This window comes from Acromyrmex echinatior, chromosome 14, assembly GCF_024713525.1.
Source record: "Acromyrmex echinatior isolate Ae372 chromosome 14, ASM2471352v2, whole genome shotgun sequence".
Taxonomy (NCBI): Eukaryota; Metazoa; Arthropoda; class Insecta; order Hymenoptera; family Formicidae; genus Acromyrmex; species Acromyrmex echinatior.
This window is the reverse complement of record NC_141865.1, coordinates 3,194,991-3,206,835: the sequence shown is the minus strand read 5'-3', so window position 1 is coordinate 3,206,835 and position 11,845 is coordinate 3,194,991.

Below are 11,845 nucleotides of genomic sequence, written 5' to 3'. Positions count from 1 at the left end.
CGGCTGGAGACCAGTTCGCTGCAGTATTGGACGAGCAATTTGGTTACAACGCCATCGACGAAATAAAAGCGAAATAAAAAAAAAGTTGAAACGACGCAACGACGACGACGAGGACCATCGATTATTCCCGCCGGAAAAAACAATTCGTTCATAGTAGTAGTCGGCGGCCCCGAAATCATTTTAGCGAATATTCATTTTTTCCTCGCATGCACCCTCTGGCGGCCCGACCCTGCCGGATCAGCACCCACCACTCTTCGCACCCCCGTCCTTGCACGAAGCCAACGTAGCGTTGCACTTGCCCCCACCGCTGTGCAATCTATCAGCGCAACCCTCATTGTGTGCGCTCGTCGGGGTCCGCATGAGGGGTATCGCCCCTCCAATGCCCTTCGTTCCCACTCTACGTTGCCATCCCTTCTTGCGGCCCTTCTACCCTTTCGTACCTCCACCCTCCCCGTCTAGCGCGTGATCTCCCGCGCACCCCAACCGATTGGCAAAAGGTAGTCTAGCCGTCTGGTTGCTCAGCAACACGGTACTGCCTGCCTGCTGGCATCGATGCGAGAGAGTGTAGGTATATCCATCTAGCCAGCCAGCCAGCGGTGATCTCGAACCAACCAGCCGGCCGGTCGGTCGACCAGCTAGCTTGTCAACTACCCAGCCAGCCAGCGGTGATCTCGAACCGCGTAAATTCCGTAAAGCCTTCAAAGAAATTGTCTCGCGCGAAGAGGACGCGATATAATCTTCACGCAATATTTCTTTAGTTATTTGTTACTCTATGACCTGTATATTAAATGAAATATTTCATTATTAATCGATTAATTTCCTTGGTTTTCGCATAGAAGATTACACTTTTTCACATAGAAGATTACACGTAAGCGATATTTGAGAACTCTTTCACTAAAATCGATTGCTTTTATCTTTTTTACATCGTTACCACGATACGAAATGTATTGACACGTTGAACAAATGTGTCCAAGAACCGGATTTGATCTAGCTTATCGAGCGTCCTGAATACGAGTGATGAAAGTCAAAGCATGATATTCTAGGATATCTAGGTGCCATCTAAATTTAACAACTCGAGTTTTGCCTGTTAATTACGTGTCATGAAACTATCTCCGGCGCGAGATTGTTATCTTTAACTCTGTTCTACATATGCTTTAATTGGGCCATCATCTTGAGATTGTATGATTCACATATATATCTAGGAAAGACTACGTAAAACTACATAAAACATCTATCTTTAGCACGGGCAAGACTTTTTTTTTCGTATATAATTATGTTAGATTATTACTATAATTTAAATAAAACAATAAAGAGTATTATTAATCTTAGAATTGTATACGTACCGAGGCGTTTCTTAATTTCAAAGATTAGTTTCTATAAAGATGATTTCTATAATTTTAAAAGTTGACTAATCTACTTGGCAGATTTGAACACGTTAGAATACCCTTTTTTTTGGCATAAAGGACAGCGAGTCAATTAGCGAGTAATACTAAAATAATAATAATAATGTAATGCCATATTCAAATGTGCCATAACATTTTTTTGAAATGTTCAACTATGTAGAGTAACTCCAGTATATACGCCGCACAGAACTTTTAGAAAACCCTAGCATTTTTGTCATATATCCCATAAGAATGAGGGGTAGCTACAGCTCATGAAAAATTTACAAATAATGCATATCAATAAGACGTAAAATGACGTAAAATAACTTATAAAATGCGTTTATAAAGTTTTGTGAAGGAATAAGAATGATAAATATGTATATGAAATAGTGAATAATAATTACATTCTTCTCAGATGTATTACAAGCATTATGACATGAGGTACATATTTCATGTAATGTGTTTATTGTATTTAGTGCACTGAATTCAATCTGTGCATTTTGCTTTGGGCATAAATTCCGTTCGCTAAAAACAGCAAACAACAAAATTCCAATATTCGCATATCCCAAACAGTTCTGATATACAAGACCATAAACTAAACAAAGAATACTAGAGCAAAGCATTTGTATTTCGCTGTACAACATGCTTTACTGTTCCGCTACACTTATGGATTATAATTATGGAAATAATTACTAAGTCTTACGCGCCCTACAGTAATCATTTTATGTAGATTATAATTTATGATGGCGCTATATATTACAGTGACAAATCGATTCAACTCACAATAATTTCATTAATATTAACAGTAAGAAATTGAAATTATAACACAGTATTAATATAACATAAAAGCATGTAACAGAGTAGTTGCGGAAAAATTATCCTTACTCCTTCTATTTTTTCTGACTTCTACAGCGTAAATCTCCAGTATTTATTTGTCGGAGTTAACCATACTTTTTTCTTTAAATTAAAAATTTCTAGTTTTTAGAACACTTTTAAGATTTAAGAAACCTTATTTTTTTCAACAAGTATACATTTTGGAAAGAAAAAGGTTTTCCAAAATTTCTGTTTTTTTTTTAAATTAACTGTTTTATTAATAAAGATACATTTAGTTTACCATCATATTCCTTGATATCTGGTATTTTGATAAAAAATATTTGTTACAATATGTTTATTTTTATAAAAATTATGACCCATCAAAGTTGATGTGTCATACTCAGTACGTCGTTCTAAGGTTAAATTCAAATAAAACATTAAAGAAAAATCTGTAAAAAGGAACGTAAAAAAAAATAACAAGTTGCATTAAGCGTTCTTTGTAGTTTAACTGTGATCATTATCTAGATTATATATTCATGAGTACATGTATATTAATGATTAATTAGTTAAATGAAGTAGCGAAACCTTGATGCTATAATGCGTCAGTGATTTGTCAGCTCGTGAGTCATTCACAGCATTGACGCTCAGACGTAAACATCGCGACGATTCAATTCAAGTGGAAGAAAAAGGCAGAAGGGGAGAACACGTTCGTAATTGCTAAACCGGTCAATTAATTGAACGGGTGTGATCGCGCTCGATCTTCTCAGGCGGGCAGGGACACAAAAAGATGAGAGTAAGGATCACCAAAGACACGTTCGCAGCGAAGGAAATATAACGGGGTCGCTTCTTTGTGCAAAGAACCGAATGCTTGGAAGATCCTCAATATCTCTTCTGCAAAATTGCTTTTAGTATTGGTCGGAGACAAAGAGGGAGAAGGATTTGAAGGAAAGAAGAGGAAGAGAAGGAAAAGGATTGGCACCCGGTGGATCTTAATTCTTCTCGGTAATTGCGTACAGGAGAGATGTTACGGACGTGTCGAAACTCACGAAAAATAATTGCTTGCATTAATAGAGCCATGGACTTTTCCCCTCTTCTCTCCTGTCCTTCCTGCCCCATTCCGCCTACACAGTCGCTCGAGAGCATGAATGTGGAAAGGGGTGAAGTGAGATGGCAGAGAGGACACATACATCCGCTGCTTGCATTTCACTGACAAAGTATGACAACAGTATTTATAGTTATGCAGGAATATAACTATAAATATCGTTGTTATAACGTAATACCAGTTGGGACCAGTTAAAAAATAATTCCACCATTTATTGAATTTGTGTTATTATGATTGCTAAATGTGCTCGAATAGTGTTTCGATGTTAAAACATGGCGTGAGACATGATGAGACACTGCTATTGCTCCTTTACGCGAACGTCGCGAATCGGCGAGTTGCGCCGTATCGAGTTTATAGGATCTCAATAATGGCTGTCTCGATTGAGTTTTAAGGATCTGAGCATAAGAATTCTCTCTTGGAGGCACGACAATAAGTTGTACGTCATACGTGAAAGTTTGTGTGTTACTTACGTCTACATTTAAGTCTAAGTAAGTATTACAATTCTTGTGCTCAGATCCTAACTTAATCCTAGCTTACACTCCGATTGTATAAAGATTACAATTTCATACAACAAAGCTTTGCTGGCGAAGAATGCATCGATTCGTGCGAAAATGCGTAACGAGCGGAACTTCGCTCAAAATTTAACACTGGTCTAGTTTCCACCGAAGATTTAAACCGGATCAGAATGTAAGAACCAATCAACTGTAGTCGAGTATTCTGTTATAGTCGAATGACGGAAATGTTCGACTGTAATTGGTTGGTTCTTACATTCTAATGCGGTTTAAACTCTCGGTGAAAACTAGGCCATTGTCCAACTATGAATAAAGCAACGACTCTGGCTATGGCTCACTTGATTGGCCAAATATGTCAAAGCATTTTTTGATTGGTCAATTTTTTGAATTGTTTGTTCAACGTTCCTTTATTCATGGCATAGCGGAAATAACTTCGCCAACGAAACGCTTCGCTTTATGAAAAGGTAAAGCCTATTCTACAATAGTCGTAAGCGTAATTGTAAGAACTGACCAATCAAGTTGAATGTGAAGAGAATATTTGACTGTGATTGATCAATTCTTACAACTACGCTTATAACTATTGTAGAATAGGCTTAAGAAGGCTTCAGTGAAGAGCATTGAACGTTGGTTTTGTTTTCGGCGGAATGGAAGAGTTTCGTCAGCGAAGCTTCGCTCATTTTTTTTTCTATGTATCCTAAAGCAAAGATATTACGACACAAAGGCCGATATTCGTAGTCGGATCTTATATTTAAGTACAGTCTTAAGATGTTATGAATCAATCAGAAGGTCGCATTAGCGACTTAAGACATTACTTAAGACGGTCTTAAAATAAAAACCGATTATGAATACCGGCCAAAGTCCGGATCTATAACTTGCCAGATTCAAATACGTCGTTATTATTAATAATATTGACCAACAGAATATACGGCGGGCTGCAGCGTCTGGCTAGATGACGCTAGAGACGCTGATCAGATGCTTGCCCGTTCGAGTTGTGACGGCAGTATAAAACTTATAAAGCACATTCTACATTCGATGCAAGCCGATCGGAAGTTTGTTGCAACAGCCAATCTGAACCTTGTATTATGAAATCAACCAATTTTTAGATTGGTTGTCGCAACAAACTTGCGATTGACTTGTGTCTAATGTAGAATAAGCTTAAGGTTTGTTGGCGTCGTATTTTCCAACATGCTCCAATATGATCCTGCCATAATTCCTATTTACTCTAATGAGTGCATTGAAGGAGCTATGATAGGAGCATATTGGACCATATTGGAGCATGTGACGCGAACAAACCTATAGTAATAAATTACTAATGGAAGAGGAATAGCCTATCCAATCAATAAGTAGAAAGTGAGTAAGATTGGGAAACAGAAGATGTATATATTTCTGTCCTGCTTAGTAACTTTTCTTTTTTCTGCGTATGTGCCAAAAGAGAATAGAAGAAGATAGAAAAATATATTTCTGTCCTTTAGATCTTGCTCACAGCTCGATGTCCGTATTCTCCTTCCACTATTATAAGTTCTATGGACGACAGAGAAAAATCTGAGAGAAAACATGACGGCTCAAAACCTATAACTTAGGAAGAAAGATTAAGGAGACTTCCCGCTTAAAGCGGGGAACACAGATTTGCATAATGCATTATACGTAATGCATAAGAAAATGTATCAATCAAAGTCCTTCATTTTCTTCCTTTCCATGAAATAAAGAAACTCTGGCTGGTTCAATTTCTTATGCTTCATGTGTTATACGTTATATAACAGTCTATGCTCCCCGTTTAAGTGTTATGACGATTCTTGTGCTTAGCCCTTTTAGGGAGAGTTTATATTGGCCGTAATCATACGCCGTATGCCGTAATCTATAAAAATTGATCAATCACATTCTCTTCTTAGTAGAATGAGAGGAGAATACGCAACTGTGATTAATCAATACCTACAGATTATGGCATATGGTTATGGCCAATATAAATGTTTCCTTCCTGCTATAACCGCAAAATTCTGCTGCCTTCTGAAGAAGTGGACGTTAACTATATAACAATATCCACCTTTTTGCGGTGTTCCTAATGGAAATCGAGTTGAAATCACTAAAATCTATCAAATCAATAGAGATTTGAATGATGTTAGTGATTTATTTTTGAGCATCGCAAAAAAGTGAATATTGTTGTGTAGTTAACATCCACTTTTTCAGAGGACGGTAATGCGTGATAGAGTTCTAGATTTATAAGAGAAGCGCAACTGGCATTAAGTGTTCTGATTGGTCATTGCAATCACATGATTAGCAGTCAATGGCCTAGTTTCCACCGAGGGAGCTTTCATCTATCGTTCGACTGTAATAGGGGAATACTCGACTGTAGTTGGTTGGTTCTTACATTCTGATCCGGATTAAATCCTCGGTAAAAACTAGGCCAATGATGAACTTATTTCTGTGTACTAAAAATGACTGTTTAATGAATGATTGATATTTCATAGTCAGTCTTGCAAGACGTCATTTTGAATACTTTTTCTAGTACTTTTTACTATTTTTGCGATACTGACATAAGTCGGTCGCCCTTCTCTTATAAATATAGGATCTCTATATTGATAGCTGTTTTCCAGCTAGAACATAGACATTGTGTTCCACTTGTTGGAACACAGTTTAGTTTTATAAGATGCTTTCCAGCAAGGACACAGTCAGACACTGTGTAACACAAAATTGTTTTGTCCTTTTTTAACGAAGGCAAACAACAAGAATGTAATGATTCATTGTGTGTTACACTGTGTCTGATTGTGTTCTTGCTGGAAAGCACCCATAATGTAATGTTAGAATGCATTGCAGTCTTCCATTCTTATTCTTATAATTATATATTGCCTATCAATAATAGATTTATGATCTTTATTTAGACTTAAATTATGATTTTTTCAGAATTGGCGATTTTTGAAAATTTTATTGCAAAATAAGTACAGCTATCAAATAATTTTTTGAAAAGTTGATAACATTGACATATTTTACATGCTTGTACTTAGTTTTTTACAGTGGCAAGCAGTGTAACAATGGCTTAGTTTCCATCGAGGGTTTAATCCGGATCAGAATGTAAAAACCAAGCAACTATAATCGAGTATTCCCTTATTCGTCGAATGACATGGGAATATTCGACTGTAGTTGGTTGGTTCTTACATTCTGATTCGGATTAAACCCTCGATGGAAACTAGGCCATTGTTACACTGTGTCATCTATATACGTTGTTGAAGAACATTCAATAAAAGTAGCGCATTTCTTTGATCTGAGTCGAAATGCTGACACCTTTTTAATTAGCTATTTCGACTGCCATTTTCGTTGTAATTGTCTGTAGTCCAATAAGCGCTTAGTATTATTGATAAGGTTAATAGAGCCAATATGGCGGACTTTTACGCTACTTTTATTAATATAGAGATTTTTTTATTAATATAGAGTTTTTGCTCTATTCTAGCTCTTAAGCTGCTTTTTCATGCGAGCGTTGAAAAGCTGGTGTTTATCCTCTTTCCGTCACAATTCACATCCGACGCTGAGAAGCTAAAGCTATCGCTTTCTTCCTTTTGATGGAGCGTTTCTTCGCTTTTTATTTTTTAAACTTTAGTTTTTAAAAGCTAAAAATCAATATTGGAACTTAGGATGCTTTTTCATGCGACACTGAAACGTTCATTTTCTAGCTTCAAAAAATATTAAACCTAATCTTTGTAATCTATAGTGAGGAGACAATAGATTTCTGCCATGTATCACTATGTGTTATTTATTCTGAAATTTAAAGTTCAACATTTTAATTATAAATATCATGACAGAATGTATAAATTTAATTTAAAAAGAAATTTCACATCATATATTCTCGATAATTATTTAAAATACCCCACCCTACCTAAAATCTTAATAAACATATACTTATTTGATGCATTTTCACTCAAAAAAATCTGACAAAACAACGGTCAGCTTCGTGAATTAAGTTATTAAATAAAGTTGAAGACTTTAAAAGTTAAAATATTTATCATCCTGACTCAATATAGCGCTATGTACACATTCTGCTTTAATCAATATACAAATTCACTGTTTTAAACATACAAATTCTTTGCATTAGTAGTGAATTTGTATTTTTAAACTTTGTGTTTTAACGCAGTAAATTTGTTTGTGAAGCATAGAATTTGTGTTTTTAAAGCAGCAAATTTTTGTTTTAAAAGCAGTGAATTTGTGTTTGTAAAGCAGAAAATTTGTTTTTAAATCAGTAAATTTGTGTAATTAATACAGAACGTATACATAACGCTATATATTGAGTCGGGATAATTTTCAGTTACATAACATTTTCCCGAAAAACTAGACTGGAAAATATTGGTACTAACAAAAATAGGCAATACTATTTTAATTTTATGGATTAGGTGTGTGTTCCAAAATCACTACCAGTGCTGAAAATGTATAGCATATATAAACTGTAGATTTTCAGCGCTGGCAGTGAATTTTGGAACACAGTCTTAGTAACACTATGTGAATGTAAAAACCAACCAACTACAGTCGAATATTCCTCTGTTACAGTCGAACGACAGGGTTAGGTTTGACTGTAGTTTATGCTTGACTGTAGTTGGTTGGCTCTTATATTCTGATCTGGATTAAACTCTCGGTGGAAACTAGGCTGTTAAAGTAGTAAGTCCATAAGGCCCTGTGCACAAGAGAAAAAATAAGAAATTAGGAATAAAGAATAAATGATTTCAACCTATCAGAAATCATGTATTCTAATGTATCTGATTTCTGATAGGTTAAAATCGTTTATTCTTTATTCCTAATTCCTTATTCCTTCTATTGTGCGTAGAACGCATGTATTCATAGTCAGATCTTATTAGTATTATATTTAGGCTATAAATTTAAGGCTTCCTTAAATTTATCTTTAGATGCTTAGCCAATGAAATAATTCGTAATCTAAAGATAAATTTAAGGAAGCTTTAAATATAAAACCTGACTATGCATACGAGTATTAGTTTGTAGAGTATTAGGGCTTTGTGGACTTAGGATGAAATCACACGGTGCGGAAAAGAGCTGCGGAATAGAGAATGCATCATTGAAATAATCAATTAACGCTATTCGAAACAACGCAGAAGAACGCTGATTGGTTGCTTCTATGACGCATTCTCTATTCCGCAGTTGTTTTCCGCACTGTGTGATTTCATCCTTATGGACTTACTACTTCAATGATGTTACTAATCCGTATAAATTAAAATCCGTATAAATTAAAATCGTGTTGCCTAGGGGTTTTTGTTAGTACAAATTTTCTAGTCTAGTTTTTCAGGAAAATGTCATGTAATCCGTTTTTCACTGGGAAAACTGATGCGCACTCGCCGCAGGTAACGTGTTTTACTGGGCGTTTCAGTGCGTAGTGCGAAAACGGTGCGCGATGTTTCATTAGAAATCCTAATATTGAATTTTTGCATGTTAGTGCAAGAATTCGACACGAGCTCCGAGAGATCGTACCAGATCAATGCAATATGGCTGCGCGGGATACACGATTAGCATTTGAACTGCCAGATTTGCTTTCTTCATCATCTGAAAAGAAATTATTTAAAAAAAAAATCCATGGAAAGATAAAAAATGATATTAAAATAGTACATAACGGATAAGGAAGTAAGTACATATAATGTTTTCATTATTTTTGCAGATTATGGTATTAACGTGAAACAATAGTATCTAAAACGGTAAAAATTTTTCATGTATAATATGAACATACATAAATATATATATATATATATATATATATATATATATATAAATAACATATTATATATAATTATGAAATACGTCCGTGGACACACGATCCATATGGATATATACGCATATACTCTTTCTTTTGTAAAGCCATTTTGTAAACTATTATTCGGGAAACGCGAAAACAACTTTTAAACTACAACATTAATATAATTGCAGATATTATTATATTGGGTCACCTAAAAAGTATCCGCGGTTTTTTGTCACTAGATGTGTGTTGATGATCATATATCTAGTAACAAAGTACCGCGGATACTTTTTAGATGATCCAATACAATATATCCTGGTTTTTCATGTATGATCATTATATAAATATATATAAATGTATATAATTGTATAATATGTATATACAACATGGCATATTTTATATATTAGGTGTTGGAATTAATTCGTAGCGTTTTACAAGTGATGGGAAGTACTTTCATTAATGTATTTTTTAATGCTCATGTGAAATAAATAACATTCTTTCATTAAAAACGCTACGAATTAATTCCAACACCTAATATGTCCATACATTTCTTTGTAGAATTATTATTTAATATGATAAAAATAATAATAATGAGAAAACGTAAGAAATAATTAAAAAAATAAGTTGCAAAAATCTTTTTAATTACTTTTTTTTACATTTCCTCATTATTTTTCTTACACTAATAAATTTAGGTTGCGTTCCGTTTCACGCATGATATGCGTAATGCATCATCTATCCTTGTTTAACATTCGGTGAATAACAAGGATAAAAGATGCATCATGCGTGAAACAGAACGCAGCCTTAAGCCCCAGACACAATGCAAAGGAATAGTGATAGCGATAGAAATAATACGATCAACCTATCAGAAATCAGATACACTGGAATATACAGTTTGAGATGAAATCGTGTTATTTCTATCGCTATCGCTATTCCTTCGCATTGTGTCTGGGATTTAAGACTGCGTTCCGTTTCATGCATAATGCATCTTTTATCCTTGTTATTCATAGAATGTTAAACAAGGATGCATTACGCACATATGCGTGAAACGGAACGCAGTCTTAAGCCCAGACACTCTAAATTTATTAGTATAAGAAAAATAATGAGAAAACGTAAAAAAAAATAATTAACAAGATCATTTTCGCAACCTATTCTTTTAATTATTTCTTACATTTTCTCATTATTTTTATCATATTAAACAATAATTCTACAAAAGAAAGATGTATGGACATATATGAACATATGAAATATGTCGTATTATATACATATTATGTAATTTTATATATATATATATATATATATATATATATATATATATATATATATATATATATATACGTTTGTATATATTTATATATAAAGATTATGCGTTTCGCGGATTTCCTCCGTGATCAGATCCATTCTTGGAATGCCAACGTTTCGTGAACCTTGCACTTCATCAGGGCGAAGAGTAGCTTAATACCTTGAGCCTGAAATATCAGGCTGTTCACTTTGATGAAGTGAATTGCAAGGTTCACGAAACGTTGGCATTCCAAGAATGGATCTGAACATGAAGAAAACCTGCGAAACGTATAATCTTTATATAGAAAGCATCCGTGGAAGCCTCACAAGAATATATATTTATATAATAATTTATATAATACATGAAAAATTCTTTACTAGGACATTATATAATAATATCAGTAGTTACGTTAATGTTGAAAAGTTGTTTTCGCGTTTCCAGAACAGTTTACAAAATAGTAGACATGTATGCATAATAGACATGTATCCTGCATAAATACTTCTGTATCGAAATACGCAATATTTTATATTATCAAATGTAGCGGCAAATGTGCACTATAAAACCGCACTAAGGTCGAACATGTGTTTAGTTGAGAGTGCAAGAAACTCGCACTTTTGGCAGCCTCGTATAGTGCTGCTGAATGAATTTTTGATGCTTCAATGTGGCCTAGTGAAAAATGCTATCAGCTGCATTAGAGTGGTGCACACCATGGTGTATAATGCAGTACATTAATTCGCTGGGTCATAATAGCGGCCTGACTTAATCGAAAATAAAAAAATGCAGTACTAAAAAGTTGATAAAAAATTCTGAAAAAATTCTTAGAGTTTTATGAGAAGAAAATTAATGATTTTTATCTCTTGCAGTTTTTTTGTAAAGTTGATAGCATTTGAGTAAAAAATAAACATCGTTACTATAGCCGCTACTATAATCCAGCGAATTAATGCACTGCAATGTACACTACTTCATTATTGCGCTAAAATTCTATTCCCGCTTGATTTTCATTTTCAAATTTTAAATGTCACACTGATAGCGTTTTCT